The sequence below is a fragment of the Lissotriton helveticus genome, chromosome 6, assembly GCF_964261635.1.
Source record: "Lissotriton helveticus chromosome 6, aLisHel1.1, whole genome shotgun sequence".
Lineage (NCBI taxonomy): Eukaryota > Metazoa > Chordata > Amphibia > Caudata > Salamandridae > Lissotriton > Lissotriton helveticus.
Window position 1 is genome coordinate 831,274,953 of NC_136067.1, and position 14,312 is coordinate 831,289,264.

The following is a 14,312-nucleotide window of genomic DNA, read 5'->3' on the forward strand; positions in this document are numbered from 1 at the left end:
CGACACAACACTTCTCACAATGGTAGAGTATTGCATGTATATTACTAAACACTTAAACCTAAGGAAACAATAGCCAAGAACCCAAGACTCTTAGTGATAAAATGGTGGAGATCAGCCTTAAACAGAATCTGGATAACCATCAACTCTTCGAGGTGATCAATTTTATCATTTGGTCAACCAGCTCAAGGGACGGTGAAACTCTTGATCATAGAGGACACCACACCGTAACGTACGAGGCTGGATCCCGCCCAAATTCACTACAGAAGAGTACAGTGAGCAGTGCTATTAAATGCCCACTGCAAAAGAGGGAAAGAAAGCAGTGCAAGAAGCAGGTGAGTGGGTAATTAAAATAAGGTGATGTGCCCCAACGAGGATGCTTTTATTAGAAATGCGGACACACCCCCTAATTAAAAACAGAACAGTGCAAAATGCAGCTTAAACAAATAACTGCCAAAAAAGGGCCAACATGTTTCAGCCAGGTGGGCTATTCGTCCCTAGGCTTTCTTCAGGGCCTCTGCTCTAATTATTGCTACTGCATATATAAGTGAAATAAACACAACAATAAAGTGAAGTACTTGCTGTGATTTCAGTGAATGAATAAAAATCTGATACTCCACATCAAGGGATGCAAATGACATCTATGATAAATCAAAATAAACAGAATAAACAATATTGGTCTTAAGTTCCTTGCTAAATTCCTTATGGTTATACATATAAGTGCGTAATGAACTTAAATTCGCTCACCCAGCTTGACCGGGGACTAGACCTCACCTCACCTGGACCTTGCTCAGGATGTTGAGGCCCCGCTCTGCAGACAGTAAGATAACATAGAGGAGTGGAACCATGGAATTGAGGCATAATCAATTTCAACATGAGAACATCAATGTGAATCTCTATTACTAAATTCTGACTGCCCAGAAGGTAAACTATCCAAGAAAAACTACTAGTAATGCAAATGGCCAACAAACCAACTCCGACTTTCCTCTGTCCAAAGCTAGTAACTTGAAAACCACTTAGTCTCGAAGAAATGTCTTCAAGGAGACCAAGTGCCCATTAACTATAAATGTAACATGGCTAATATCTGTGATTACGGACGTTCCTGTTGCAAAACAACTGTACACACTTACAGAGTGCATTTAAACCAACAGATATACATACAGGGCGTGGTGTTGTTAACAAATACCCACATCACTCATAAACTAAACTATACCATGCTGCGTATATTTGTCTGAGCACCGACCTCTCCGTCGGTACCTCGAGACTGCTCTGAGTCTAGGGGGAGGCACCGACCTGGATAGCAGGCTCCTATAAGTAGAATAGGCGCACAGCTCGTGTCCCGCCCACTCGTGAACCTTGTTTGAAGAGACCACTCACCAAGTGTCTCTCGATGTAATTATTCAATGTCCATATGTTTTGAAAGCAAAACCGAGATGCTGAAATATAAATGTAAGTTGAAAGCAGAGCTTCTCAGCCTGCCGCGCACAACTGCAAAATGACGTCAGACAAAAGGCGTCTGTAGTTCTGTGTATACAGGGTCATAACTGGTAACAAACCGAGCTCCACCCGCTATCACACAGGTTTGGTCTACACAGTCCAACATGTTCGGCATTGTCTTGGGGTACTTTCCACTTTTGTTGTGCTGGAAAGAGGGGCTCAGTAATCCAACAACGAGCGCGACTACAGAATGATGTCATAAACATGGCGTCTGTAGTCCCGCGCTTGATTGGCCCAAACTCGATCCACACAACAACCCATGACTTCAATAGACACGTCTCATTAATGGTCACTATTGTGCCCATGACCTCTAGTGTACAAAATAATGATTTCAAAATGCTCGCTCATAACACACTGTTTAATAAGCCTTTATGTATCTCATCATAGTGGTGATGTCAACCTCACTGTGTGGCCAATATCGGTGTTGTTCATCATAAAAGGGAACTAATAGTATAGACAATCTGATACAGTCAACCTTGATGTTTTAATGCAGCCAAGACCAACTGGCTATCTCAAGGTCGCGGATTAGAATAGTACCTATTTTAAGATTGTGTTCTAATATCATCAGTGTATTCTAACGGTTCCAATCTAAATTATCGTTAATGGTGTACAGGTATGTCCACTCTTGTCCTTGTCTTTAAGCGATCTCCTTTCTTGACCTATCTTGGTGTAGAGATAATGCTGAGAGTCTGATGTATCTCAAAAGTGTATTCCTGGTAACCCTGTATAGGCAAAAGACCTACATGTGGAGTAGTGTGGCTCACTGGTTAGAGGTGGCAGGCCTGAGAGCAGAAGTCAGCCCGGGACCAGGGTTCAATTCCCGACGCGGCAGGGTCGTGGACCGTGGTCAGCGGACTTGATAATTCTCGCTTCGGTGCTTACTCTAATCAAGGTTTCCACTCGGCAACTCTGGGCATTAGCTTGCCTAATCTCCACAACGGCCTCACCAATTCCAGGGATGCCTGGCTCCACCTTGGGGACTCCCAGCAAGGGACCATCCCACAGGGAGAGCCAGGACGGGTTCCCCAGAGTTATACAGCGCCGGGACGCCCCGTTGCTGGGGCAGCTGTGCGCTTTACAAGTATACTACATTTACATTTACATGTCCAGAGGTATTGGAGAAATACAATAGAAAAGGAGACCTATGCTTAAGGACACTGCATAAACGATATGCTGCTATGGGTATCAGAAGGACATAATAGACCCCTGCGATTAAATGCCCGTGAAGACTCAATGGTAAGTCATCAGGTGAGCATGCTAATCTCAATCTCATGGGGTAAGCAAGCTAATCTCAGTCACATATCTCTAAACACCTATATTGTCCCACATCAGTGGGTCTACAATAGGCCCTACAGATTGGTCCATGGTATCTCATCATTCAGCCTGAACTTGAAAATCCATTTTTGTTCCTTCAAAAATAGATATCTCGACACGTCGCTGATTTGTGAGGGAATTGCAGGTTTCTCCAAAACAGTCCATTGGAAATCTTCTTCACCATGGTTTTTCTCGACAAAATGTCTGGTAAATCTAGTGATGGTTTTCTTACAATGGAATGAACTCTTATGCTCAAGCATGCGGATGCGCACTTTACGTGTCGTCATCCCTACGTATTTAATAGCACAAGGACAGATCAGAAGATAGATGAGATTTGAACTATTACAGTTCGAGAAATACTTTTGGACCCAAGGGCGGTCAGTGCCAATGTCCACAGATGTGGAATGTCTCGTTTATGGGCAAATGGAACAATTACCACAGGGATGGTGACCCACTGAGGCAGGGAGATTCCACGTATGTCGTGTTAGGAAAGGCATGGATTGATGGCACAATGCAGGGGATGCGGATACTATGTCGGTCTCCGAGGTGCGGTATTTTAATACTAATGGATATTGTATATAGTAAACCGAGGTCTCTTACGGAGTGCATAAGATTGCCTTTTTTTGGGGGAAGACATGGCATGGAAGAACGACACCAGTACTAAGATCCGATATTGTGCATGGCAGTTAGGAACTGTGGGGGGTACATATGACATCTTTAATACTGAATGATGTGGTATGGAAGCTTAATACTAGCACAGAGCATTTAGCGTGGATGAATGGTTATTGTTCAAATTAATATCTTCTGGACTATAAGACGTTGCCATTTTTAGGAGACTAAGTCTCTCATCACATATATTCCTAGTAATAGTAGTTGTGTGTGTAATTGGAATAGGGAAGAAATCTGATGGATTATATTTATCATTCACAGGATATATATTAATAGAACAAGTGAATCGCTTTACGTTCGATCTGGATAAATAATGAAATATTGAGCGGTAAGACTGCTTCTTGACTGATAATCACTGCGGTTTTTATAATGCAATGTTGTATGATATGCCTATAGCTTGACCAGTGATACTGGGTTATTATTTCCGACAGAGCTGGATTAGAATTTGATACAGTGAATTTTTCTTCTTGTGAGATGGAATAGTTGGTAAATTTTGGAATTTGAGAGAACATCCAGATAGGTGAGCATTAATTGGAACATCAGCATAGCATGGGGTTTTTCACTCAAGGTTTTTTGGCCTTTTACTTTTCTCTTTTCTAGGTGTTGCACTGTGTGTTCTTATATTCTATCTTAAATTTAGCTTAATCAATTTAGACCCTTCGCAACATAATGTACTTCTAGTCATGGAGTATAATAAGTCTCTTTCTCCAGAAATGAGTCCCTCACCTATGATTCACTCTGTGATTACTTTGCATCACATGGGTGGTATGGTGGTGGTGTTTTGACTAATGTACATTATGATACAGTATGGTTTTTAAATTTAATTTTAGCCCTGTAGAAGTCATAGATGCGAGTGCATCGTTGTTGACGAAACACGTGTTGGCTTTGGATGAATTGTTGAAGATTGCAATACATTTGAAGAGAAGATTTTTTCTGATTTGACCAATAAAATCACTACAAAAGAAGATTGATTGGACTTCTTTATACTCGGAGTAAAGTTGTGCTCAGGACATTGTCCCACATTTCCAGTTTGGACTGGTTTCACCAGTCCACATCAAGGGGATACAAGTGGCTGTCCCTGTCCTTGGAGCACACTGTAAGTGTGGCACATCTTTTGATTTGGGGGTACAAATATTGTCTTTTGCCCAAGAAAGCCTTGCCACTTTTCAATTGTTTCTCTTCCGCCAGGTTTTCAGTCTGTGTGCGGGCGTCTCCCCCATCTCCAAGCCTTGTGCTGTACCACCGTGTTAAGTGTTAGCATATCCTTGAGGGAACGGTCCTTCTTCACTCTACTGGTAGACATGATCAGACACTGTGTCAAGTGTCTACGCCAGCTATCTCCTCTATAGATATGCACCGTTCAGTCGCTTGGATCATTTTATAGTGCTCCCTTTGCTCTCTCGTGTTGTGTCTATCTGAGCGTGCTAGGGTTTGTCATCGGGGTTCAGCTGTTACAGCATGGGTGCTCCAATCCTCCAACTGTCTCTCACTCTGTTGCAATGAGGTGTTCCTGGATGTGCGAGACCCGGTTTCAGTACTGCCCCTTACCCTCTGGGATGTTGTTTCTGTGCCACAGGCGGGGTCCATCTTCGTCTCGTGGGTATTGCATAGGGTGGGACATCCCGGGCTCGCCCTTTAGAAGCTAGCGGGGTGCAGAGAACCCGCGTGGACCTGCTGTCGGCTGTGTTCGTGAGGTCTGGTGTGGGCCCCCAGGTCTCCAGCAGATCTCGGTTGTTTGCTAACTCTTAGCCGCGTTGAGGCCCCTCGGAGCGGCTTTCACCCACAGCTGCGCAGGCAACTTTACCCTGTGGAGGCAGCCGCCGTTCACCGCATCCGGTCTAGGGGTTCTGCTTATCTCCTCCAGGAGCCTGTTCACTGATAGATCCACTGAGTTTAATGTAGGTGGGGGTGTAGTACTGCTCTCCTTCTTTATGTCTTCCCCCTTGGGGTCACTCTCAAATTAAGGTTCCAGCTCGGTGCTTAGTGCCGCAATCTCTACAACTTTATCTACCTCCTACCTTCGCCAGGCCCATAGCTCTTGTGCTCAGAAGTCCTCCCATGCCCCCAGTGCTGCTCAACAGACTCTCTCCTCACCTCAGGGCATGCTTAGGTCTGTGGCCCTCACGGCAGTCTCTTGGACTGGGGAACACGTGGGCGATGATCTTGGTGTCCGGGTAGGTCTGAAAGGTCTGGCGCAACTGGTGATGGCCACCGTCCCGGCCTCTTTGTTATCTAGCGGTTCCGGGTCTCATTGCTCCTCATTCCCAGCCTCCGGCCCACACGGGCCGCTCCTCTGCTCCTCCTAGGCCCATGTCTCCGCTGGGGAACCGGCCGACTCCTTCTCCGGGACTCCCAAGGCAGGGATCCCGCCCTAGGCTGCCTGGTCTGGAGTGCCTGTGAGCGTCCGGCGGGCACCTCAGTTCAGGCCCGGTGGGCACAGATCACCCAAGGCTTCGGTGACAGCCTCCTTAACACCCGCCTCGGTCGGTTTTAACCGCTCTTCGACTGCGGTGCCTGGGGTATGGCTGTCATCTTCCTCAGGCCTCTTCATCAATTCCCCGATCTCTGGCCCTCACAGAGGGACAGACCAGCTCCGCTCTCACCAGGACACCCAATACCAAAGAGGATGATGGACGGAGCGTTTGAGCAAATCAAACACTCACCCCCAGTCAACTGATCTGGGTTTAATCCATCATCATTCTTTAACTCACTCCACCACCCCAGTTCAGACATGGCTATATGCAAATCAGTCTGACCCTGTGCCTCATGGGAACAGCCCAGCCTGAATTGCTAAGCCATGTCTTCCCTGGACTGGAAACAAGCATCCTGGGACCGGTTTCTGGCTAATCAGCCGTCATCAGCCAGGCTAGCTTGAATCCAGTGGCAAAGTGAGAAAGGGACCCACATCTGGGCATACCCTGCCAACCCAGAGTGAACAAAGCATTACCAAAGAGGATGATGGACGGAGCGTTTGAGCAAATCAAACACTCACCCCCAGTCAAATGATCTGTGTTTAATCCATCATCATTCTTTAGCTCACTCCACACCCCAGTTCAGACATGGCCATATGCAAATCAGTCTGACCCAGTGCCTCATGGGAACAGTCTAGCCCGGACTGCCAAGCCATGTCTTCCCTGGACCGGAAACAAGCATTCTGGGACCGGTTTCTGGCTAATCAGCCGTCATCAGCCAGGCTAGCTTGAATCCAGTGGCAAAGTGAGCAAGGGACCCACGTCTGGGCACAGCCTGCCAACTTAGGGCGAACAAAGCAATATCAAAGGGGATGATGGACGGAGCGTTTGAGCAAATCAAACACTCACCCCCAGTCAACTGATCTGTGTTTAATCCATCATCATTCTTTAGCTCACTCCACCACCCCAGTTCAGACATGGCCATATGCAAATCAATCTGACCCTGTGCCTCATGGGAACAGTCCAGCCCGAACTGCCAAGCCGGGACACCCAGCACGAAAGTTCTGAGTGTTTACCTGCACTTTAGCGTTGGAATTCAGTGCAGATGTTGCTCTTAGGCCGGAGGCGGCTCGGAGCGGTGGAGTAGAGCGTCCTACCTCACTGCCATCTTGGCTACGCCCTCTCAAACGATATTTAAACTAAAGGAGAATCTGGAAAGAGGTTCATCAGACATTCAATGTCACCAACAGAGGCTCCTATGTCCTGTATTCCCAAGGTTAAAGGCCATGTATTTATTATCACAAACTCAACTCCATTACCTTCTGGAATTGCTACCTTCTCCCTGTCATTTCCATTAAATTGGACCGAATAAAATCTGCCAAGGTGTCCTATAAACAAGTTCGGAGAGGTGTGTACAGCATGGCAAGGATTTGAAAGAGTGATGAATGGGATACAGAATTCAATACACAGTACAGGCATTATGTACATCTTGTAATACTCTTTGGGTTATGTCACACCCCTGTTGTATTCCAACACCGAATGAATTACATTTTTAGAGATCTGCTGGACATTTTTATGGTTGATCACCTAGACAACATTTTCATCTACTCTGAAGATCTGCAAAAGAACCAGGATCACATCAAGGAGGTACTTTCCTGGCTCAAAAACACTTGCCTTATGCTAAGTTAGAAACTTGCCTTTTTGAGGGTTTCTGACATTATTTTTTTTAGCGTTGAAAATCTCACTAATAGGAATTGTCATGGATGAATGTAAGGTACAAGCCATGGTAGACAGGACTCATCCAACAATGTTAAGTAAGTGCAATTTCTTTAAGCATTTCATTCAAGACTTTTCCACCATTATTTGACCCATCATTAAGTTCACTAAGAAAAATATTTAAGTAGGGTGAAGAGCCAGAAGCTGCCTTTAGTACTTTATAGAAAGCTATCACCACAGCCCCTGTTTTTAACCATTCCGAGATGAGACTCCATAATTGAAACAGATGCCTCGTCCTTTCAGATAGGTGCTGTGTTATCTCACAAAGATCCTCAAACTGAAGCCCTTCGTCCGGTGTCTTAGTATTCGCACACCTTACTCAATCCTGAATGTAATAACTCTATATTATGCAGAGAACTGTCAGCTAGCAATATTGCTGACGCCCAATCATGTCAATATTTAGAAGGGGTCAAACACAAGATCACTGTATGGACAGATCTTGAGAACCTGCTACATTTGACCTCAATGAAATTTGATAATGTTTAGCATGCTCTTCTTTTCTAGATTTCCTTACGAGGTCACTTACCGGCTGTAGCATCAATATGGAAAAATTGATGCCCTGTAAAGATAAACTGGAGAAGTAGAGTCTTGTCAATCTCCAAGTATCCACACCATTGCATCAGCATCCAACAACATTTGCAATTGGTTCTTAACAAGAGTAACCAAAGCCCAGTAATCAATGAACTCCAATCAATGGTTACAACAGGATTCTCTAGGATAGCAGAAAGGGGCTTTCCTTTTTAGAGGAGAAGCCTTACACCTTCTCTGTGAGAAGTTACAAGAACAAGTGTTGAGTAGTGTCACAATTCCCCCGCGGAAGGGCACCAAGGCCAATTGAAAGCCCAAGATCTTGTGGGCTGTCATTTTCAGTGTCCTGGACTTAATTAAACAACCAACAGATATGTGTAAAATTGGGCCATATGTATCAACATACCCTTTTGCGATTTCTTAATAGCGAATTTTAATGAATCGCTATTTAGAAATCGCAAAATGGTATGTATGTAGAAAATCGCTTTTTTATTAGCGATTTCTTAAGATTCTTTAATTGCGATTAGCAAATTGCTAATCGCAATTCAGGAATAATTTCCCATTCATTTCTATGGGCCAGGAGGCCCATAGGAATGAATGTGAAATGATTCTCAATTTGCGATTCGCAATTTGCTAATCGCAAATTGAGATTAATTTCAAGGGTGCAGGGGTGTCTCAAGAACACCCTGCTGCACCCCTGAAAATGACATGTGTGCGCATATGGCGCACATACATGCCCTAAGGGCATGTATGAGCGTCACATGGCACCTTTTGATTTTTAAAAAAATGCTTTTTTAACAGAATTCGCAACTTACCACCAACTAGAAGTTGGTGGTAATTTGCGATTCCTTAAGGGCATTTTGGATTTTTTTTTTCCTAGATACATTGCTTTTAAGGAATCGCAAAATATGCGATTCCTTAAATGCAATCCCAAAATAAGGAATGGCAACTTTTGCGATTCCTTATTTTGCACCAAAATTGTTTCATACATACCATTTTGCGATAATGGGTTCGCAAACGCCGAAATTCTGAGAATTTCGGCGTTTGCGAACCCATTTGACCTTGATACATATGGCCCATTGTGCTGTATGCGTACCGACTAAGGCATCCCATAATTGACCAGCAGGATGTCATCAATATCCGCTCATATCACAACAGACTTAATCAAACATATAAACTGACCTAATTTACAGGGGTTCACCACTCTGTCAGTAGTAATCAACTACTTTTCTAAATTGGGACATTTCAACTTTTTGCAAAAGATATCTGAATTAGCACAGATTTCCTTAGACCATGTGTTTTGGCTCCATGGATTATCTGACGATATAGTGACAGATAGTGGCCTCTCCATTCGAAGCAACCTTATGGTCAGAACTCACAAAGAGATAGGGTATAGTCCTTTCCAAATCCACTTGTTATCAACCCCATGCTGAAAGAGTAAGCCAGTCAATAGAACAATACCTTGGGTGCTTTTTGATGAATCATCGGTCTGATTGGTTGAAGTGGGTTACTGAGAATTAATTTCTTTTGACGTGAGGGGTCTGTACCTGGAGAGACAAGATTGGAGTGTGGAGCTAGATTAGAGTTCTGAATTGGTGAGCTAGTGTCTCATTACCTTGGATTTTAGAAACATAGAAATGTGGTATAGATGCAACAAAAACACACCTAGAACAGGAACTCCTCTATAGCACCTGATTGCAAATGCAAACGTCTCTATGTAATTGCTGGCTTTCTAATTTCTACAACTCCTAGAGTTACTAGTGAGCAATGGACTTTTGCTTCTGTGCAAATTCCCTTATTGTGAGCTGCTGTTTTCATTAGTTCAACATTGGTAGAATTTTTTATGGAAGCAAAACTCCAATTCTGATGAATGACTCTGGTAGTAGAAATAATTATAAAGTGAGAAATTCCACATACCATACCGAAATCTATTATTCTTATTTATCTGCGAAGAAATTTGTATGCATATGAAATTTATAAAAGGAAACCAAAAACCAGACACTTGTGGCATACGTTACAAGACCACTTTATACACTTCTTGTGCTGTATGTTTACTTGTGGTTGTTGTTGACAATAGGCTCGGGAGGGGTCACTGAGTGGGTGGCAGATACACCGTGAAAAGAAGGATTTGTTGTTTCCTCCAGTACTTTTGTATAGAGGTGTAAAGTTTGTAATTTGGGGGGAGGTGGGAGTTCTTTAAAGTTTTTTCTGCATAGAAAAATGAATTCCTTGTTTTCTCCATGGCCTCTGAGAATGATCTGGGGATTGCTGCATGGCATGGGAACACCACCATGGATCTGATGCTTGAAAACAAGGTAATTGTCGTTTTGTCTTGAAGGCATTTTGCATTGTGCAGTAGGTATTAAGTGGGATACATTTGGTTGGGGGTTACGCAGTTAGTTGTCGTAATTGTCGCGTTGTGGGTGAGTGCCCCCAGATTGGTAATGAGTCTGGCTGCAGCTTTCAGGACATCTGCTCATGGATTCAGGATTTAGTTGAGGACTTTGGAAAATATTGATTTCCTCCTGTCCATGTGGGAAAGCATAAGGGTAATGATAGTGAAACAAGGGAGGTTGAGGGATTCTGAGGTCTCCTCTTGATGTGGTCCTTGCTTACCCTATGCACCTCTTCACTTTGTAAGTTAGGCACAATCCGTTAAGTTCATAGGGACCTCTGTATATCTATTTATTTTAGTTTGGTTTGCTTTTATTTTAGGTATGTTTAGTTCAGACTCAAACACAGATAAATTGACTTTAAGTGAGTGAGATTTAGGCTATGTATGATATACTACATAGTGATTATATCTATATTATTTATATTAGGGCAGTTTGGGGTCATCATCACAGTTTCACGGATTCTCTATTAATCTTGGATGTTATCTTAAGTTTAGTGAGTTAGGGTAAATCAGTCTACAAAATGTAGTTTTAGTAGACATTGAGTAGCAAATGGTCCATTTGTAACCACCCAAGGCCATTAATATGGGTTCAAACTTTATATTGAAAAACAAAAAAGTTAAGGGGGGCCTAAGGGAGTTTAAAGACCATACTGAGACACATTCCCTAAATAGAGTTATGAAACACAAAGGTGTCAAAGGGTCTAAAATAAAAATCTATGTGTGGCTTATTAAACTGATACTGTCCGTTACAACCCGCTTGTGAAGAACAACATAGTAAGATGTCCTGTAATCCCTACATGACCTATCAGGATACCCATCAGTCACCACTCGGAACCGCCCTTCATCATTTGGGATTCCTGTGAACCATCTACTTGGACCACTACCGGTAAGTATAGAAGGTCAGATCTCATAACCTTCTGGGAACCTGGCAGTGACCAGTGTGGTTTGAATGTCTGTGGCACCAGTTGGTAGGTAAAAGGGTGCTGATTTGCAGTGCTTGTGAAAAGAGTGAGTGCTAGTGAAAATAAAATTGGGTGAGGGAGCAGGAATGAAAGTTTATTCTGTCTTTTGCTCGCTCCGCCAATATTAAAAGAGCAGCAAAGGTAGGTTTGAAAAATAACTACCTAGATGTAAGAGGTGGTCGACATGTTTCAGCAATTTTAATGGACCAACGAGTCCAATGCTTTCATCAGGACCAGGAGATTAAATAGTGCTACTGCAAAAAAGAGAGTGTGATAGTGATAAAAAACTTGTGACTACATAATTAACATACTGCAACACGGAAAAAGATCACCTGAGTTCCTAGGTGTAGTCTTGGCTTGCAGTACCGACGGAGAGAGCGGTGCTTCCCTCGTTCCCTGAGCCGTTGCCAGGCAGGGTGAGGCCCTCAACTTCGACACTAATGTGACATACAAGTACAACTGCAAGCCAAGACTACACCTAGGAACTCAGGTGATCTTTTTCCGTGTTGCAGTATGTTAATTATGTAGGCACAATTTTTTTATCACTATCACACTCTCTTTTTTGCAGTAGCACTATTTAATCTCCTGGTCCTGATGAAAGCATTGGACTCGTTGGTCCGTTAAAATTGCTGAAACATGTCGACCACCTCTTACATCTAGGTAGTTATTTTTCAAACCTACCTTTGCTGCTCTTTTAATATTGGCGGAGCAAGCAAAAGACAGAATAAACTTTCATTCCTGCTCCCTCACCCAATTTTATTTTCACTAGCACTCACTCTTTTCACAAGCACTGCAAATCAGTCACCCTTTTACCTACCAACTGGTACCACTGACATTCAAACCACACTGGTCACTGCCAGGTTCCCAGAAGGTTATGAGATCTGACCTTCTATACTTACCGGTAGTGGTCCAAGTAGATGGTTCACAGGAATCCCAAATGATGAAGGGCGGTTCCGAGTGGTGACTGATGGGTATCCTGATAGGTCACGTAGGGATTACAGTACATCTTACTATGTTGTTCTTCACAAGCGGGTTGTAACGGACAGTATCAGTTTAATAAGCCACACATAGATTTTTATTTTAGACCCTTTGACACCTTTGTGTTTCGAACTTTATAGAACATAAAAACCTTTCAATACATCATTTTGGTTCCCCCAACTGGCTATTGTTTTTAAATGTACCTGCTATATGCAAATTTTGCAATAATAATAATAATAAAATGCTAATGTCAATGGTCTTGCATTAGTAGGATTTAAAACTACATGACTGGGGGGGGTGTATAAACCAACTATATGCAAGCTCCAACTGATGCAATTAGCAAACTGTTCCTGCAAACCGCATCAACAGCAAGTGGTGTATGCTCTAAATGAGATGTGTGTGCACAGCAGCATGCGGCATTGGCACTACATGCACATTTCCCATGGCAGAGGTGTAGATGTACTGGTCCTTAATGATTAGGAAGGCTGGATCTGTGTTTTGTCCCTCTAGATAAGTCACAGAGTCTACCACTTACATTACCAGCATTCATGCATCTTCCTAGTCTCAGGTGTAAGCCTTTAATCTCCATTTATCATCCTTAAATCTCATCTCACCCAATTCATCCAAAATGCACCACACCTTTCCAAAGATATGATCCAAAAAAGAGCCAAAAGATAGAAATACGTGCAAAATGTTCATATTCTAACTAAAGCCAAATCAGTGCTAACTTCGGTGAAAGAATCCACATAACAAATTGGTACGGTTGGTAACCTTAGCGTGTTTGTAAAATTGTTCTTGTAGGTTACCGGTTGTTTTTCTTAGACTGGAAACTTCACTAAATCAATGTGAATTGTTATTTGGATTTTTTGTTTCAATCCTCATTTGTTCTGTGAAATGTATTGTAATGTCATTTGAATTGTCAAGTGTATCTGATATCTGTCTTTGTGAAATTGCAAACAAATGAAATTGAAGAACATTAATAATTAATTATATGACCAACTTATTCGAGAATTTGGTCTGAGTCTGCATTAAAAGTAGACAGCCTAATAAATGGTCAGCTAGATGTTTTGAGTATTTTGTAACTTTCTGAAAGTGGCGTTTTTAGAATTGTAATATATAATAAGACTTCACCATAAGTTAGGATTTTAAATTAGTATTCCAGAGACACTAAACTTGAATCAGGCTTATCTTCCCATTTGAAAATTACACTTATAAAATATAACAAAGTAACCCCAGTGTTATCCTATGGGAGTTACAGGGCTATCAGTAGTGAACAAGGAATTTAAGAGTGTTTTACTGCCAGGACATGGAAAACTTAAAAGTACATTTCCTGCTTTTTATAAATTGCACCCTGCCCTCTGGGCTGTCCAGGGTCTAACTTAGGGGTGACTTAAATGTATAAAAAAGGAAGGTTTGGGTTTAACTTGCCAGGCCGACACAACAGTTTAAACCTGCACACACAGGCTTTGCAATGGGAGGACTGAGACATGTTTACATGGCTACTTAAGTGGGTGGCACAATCAGTGCTGCAGGCCCACTAGTAGCATTTAATTTACAGGCCCTGGGCATGGGTAGTGCACATTACTAGGGACTTATAAGTAAATTAAATATGCCAATTGTGGATACGGCAATGTTACCACATTTTAGGGAGAGAACACAAGCACTTTAGCACAGGTTAGCAGTGGTAAAGTGGGCAGTATCCTAAGGTCAGCAAAACCGAAGTCAGCAAAAACAGTAGGTCTGAAGGCAAAATGTTAGGGGAAACCACACCAAGGATGCCAAGTC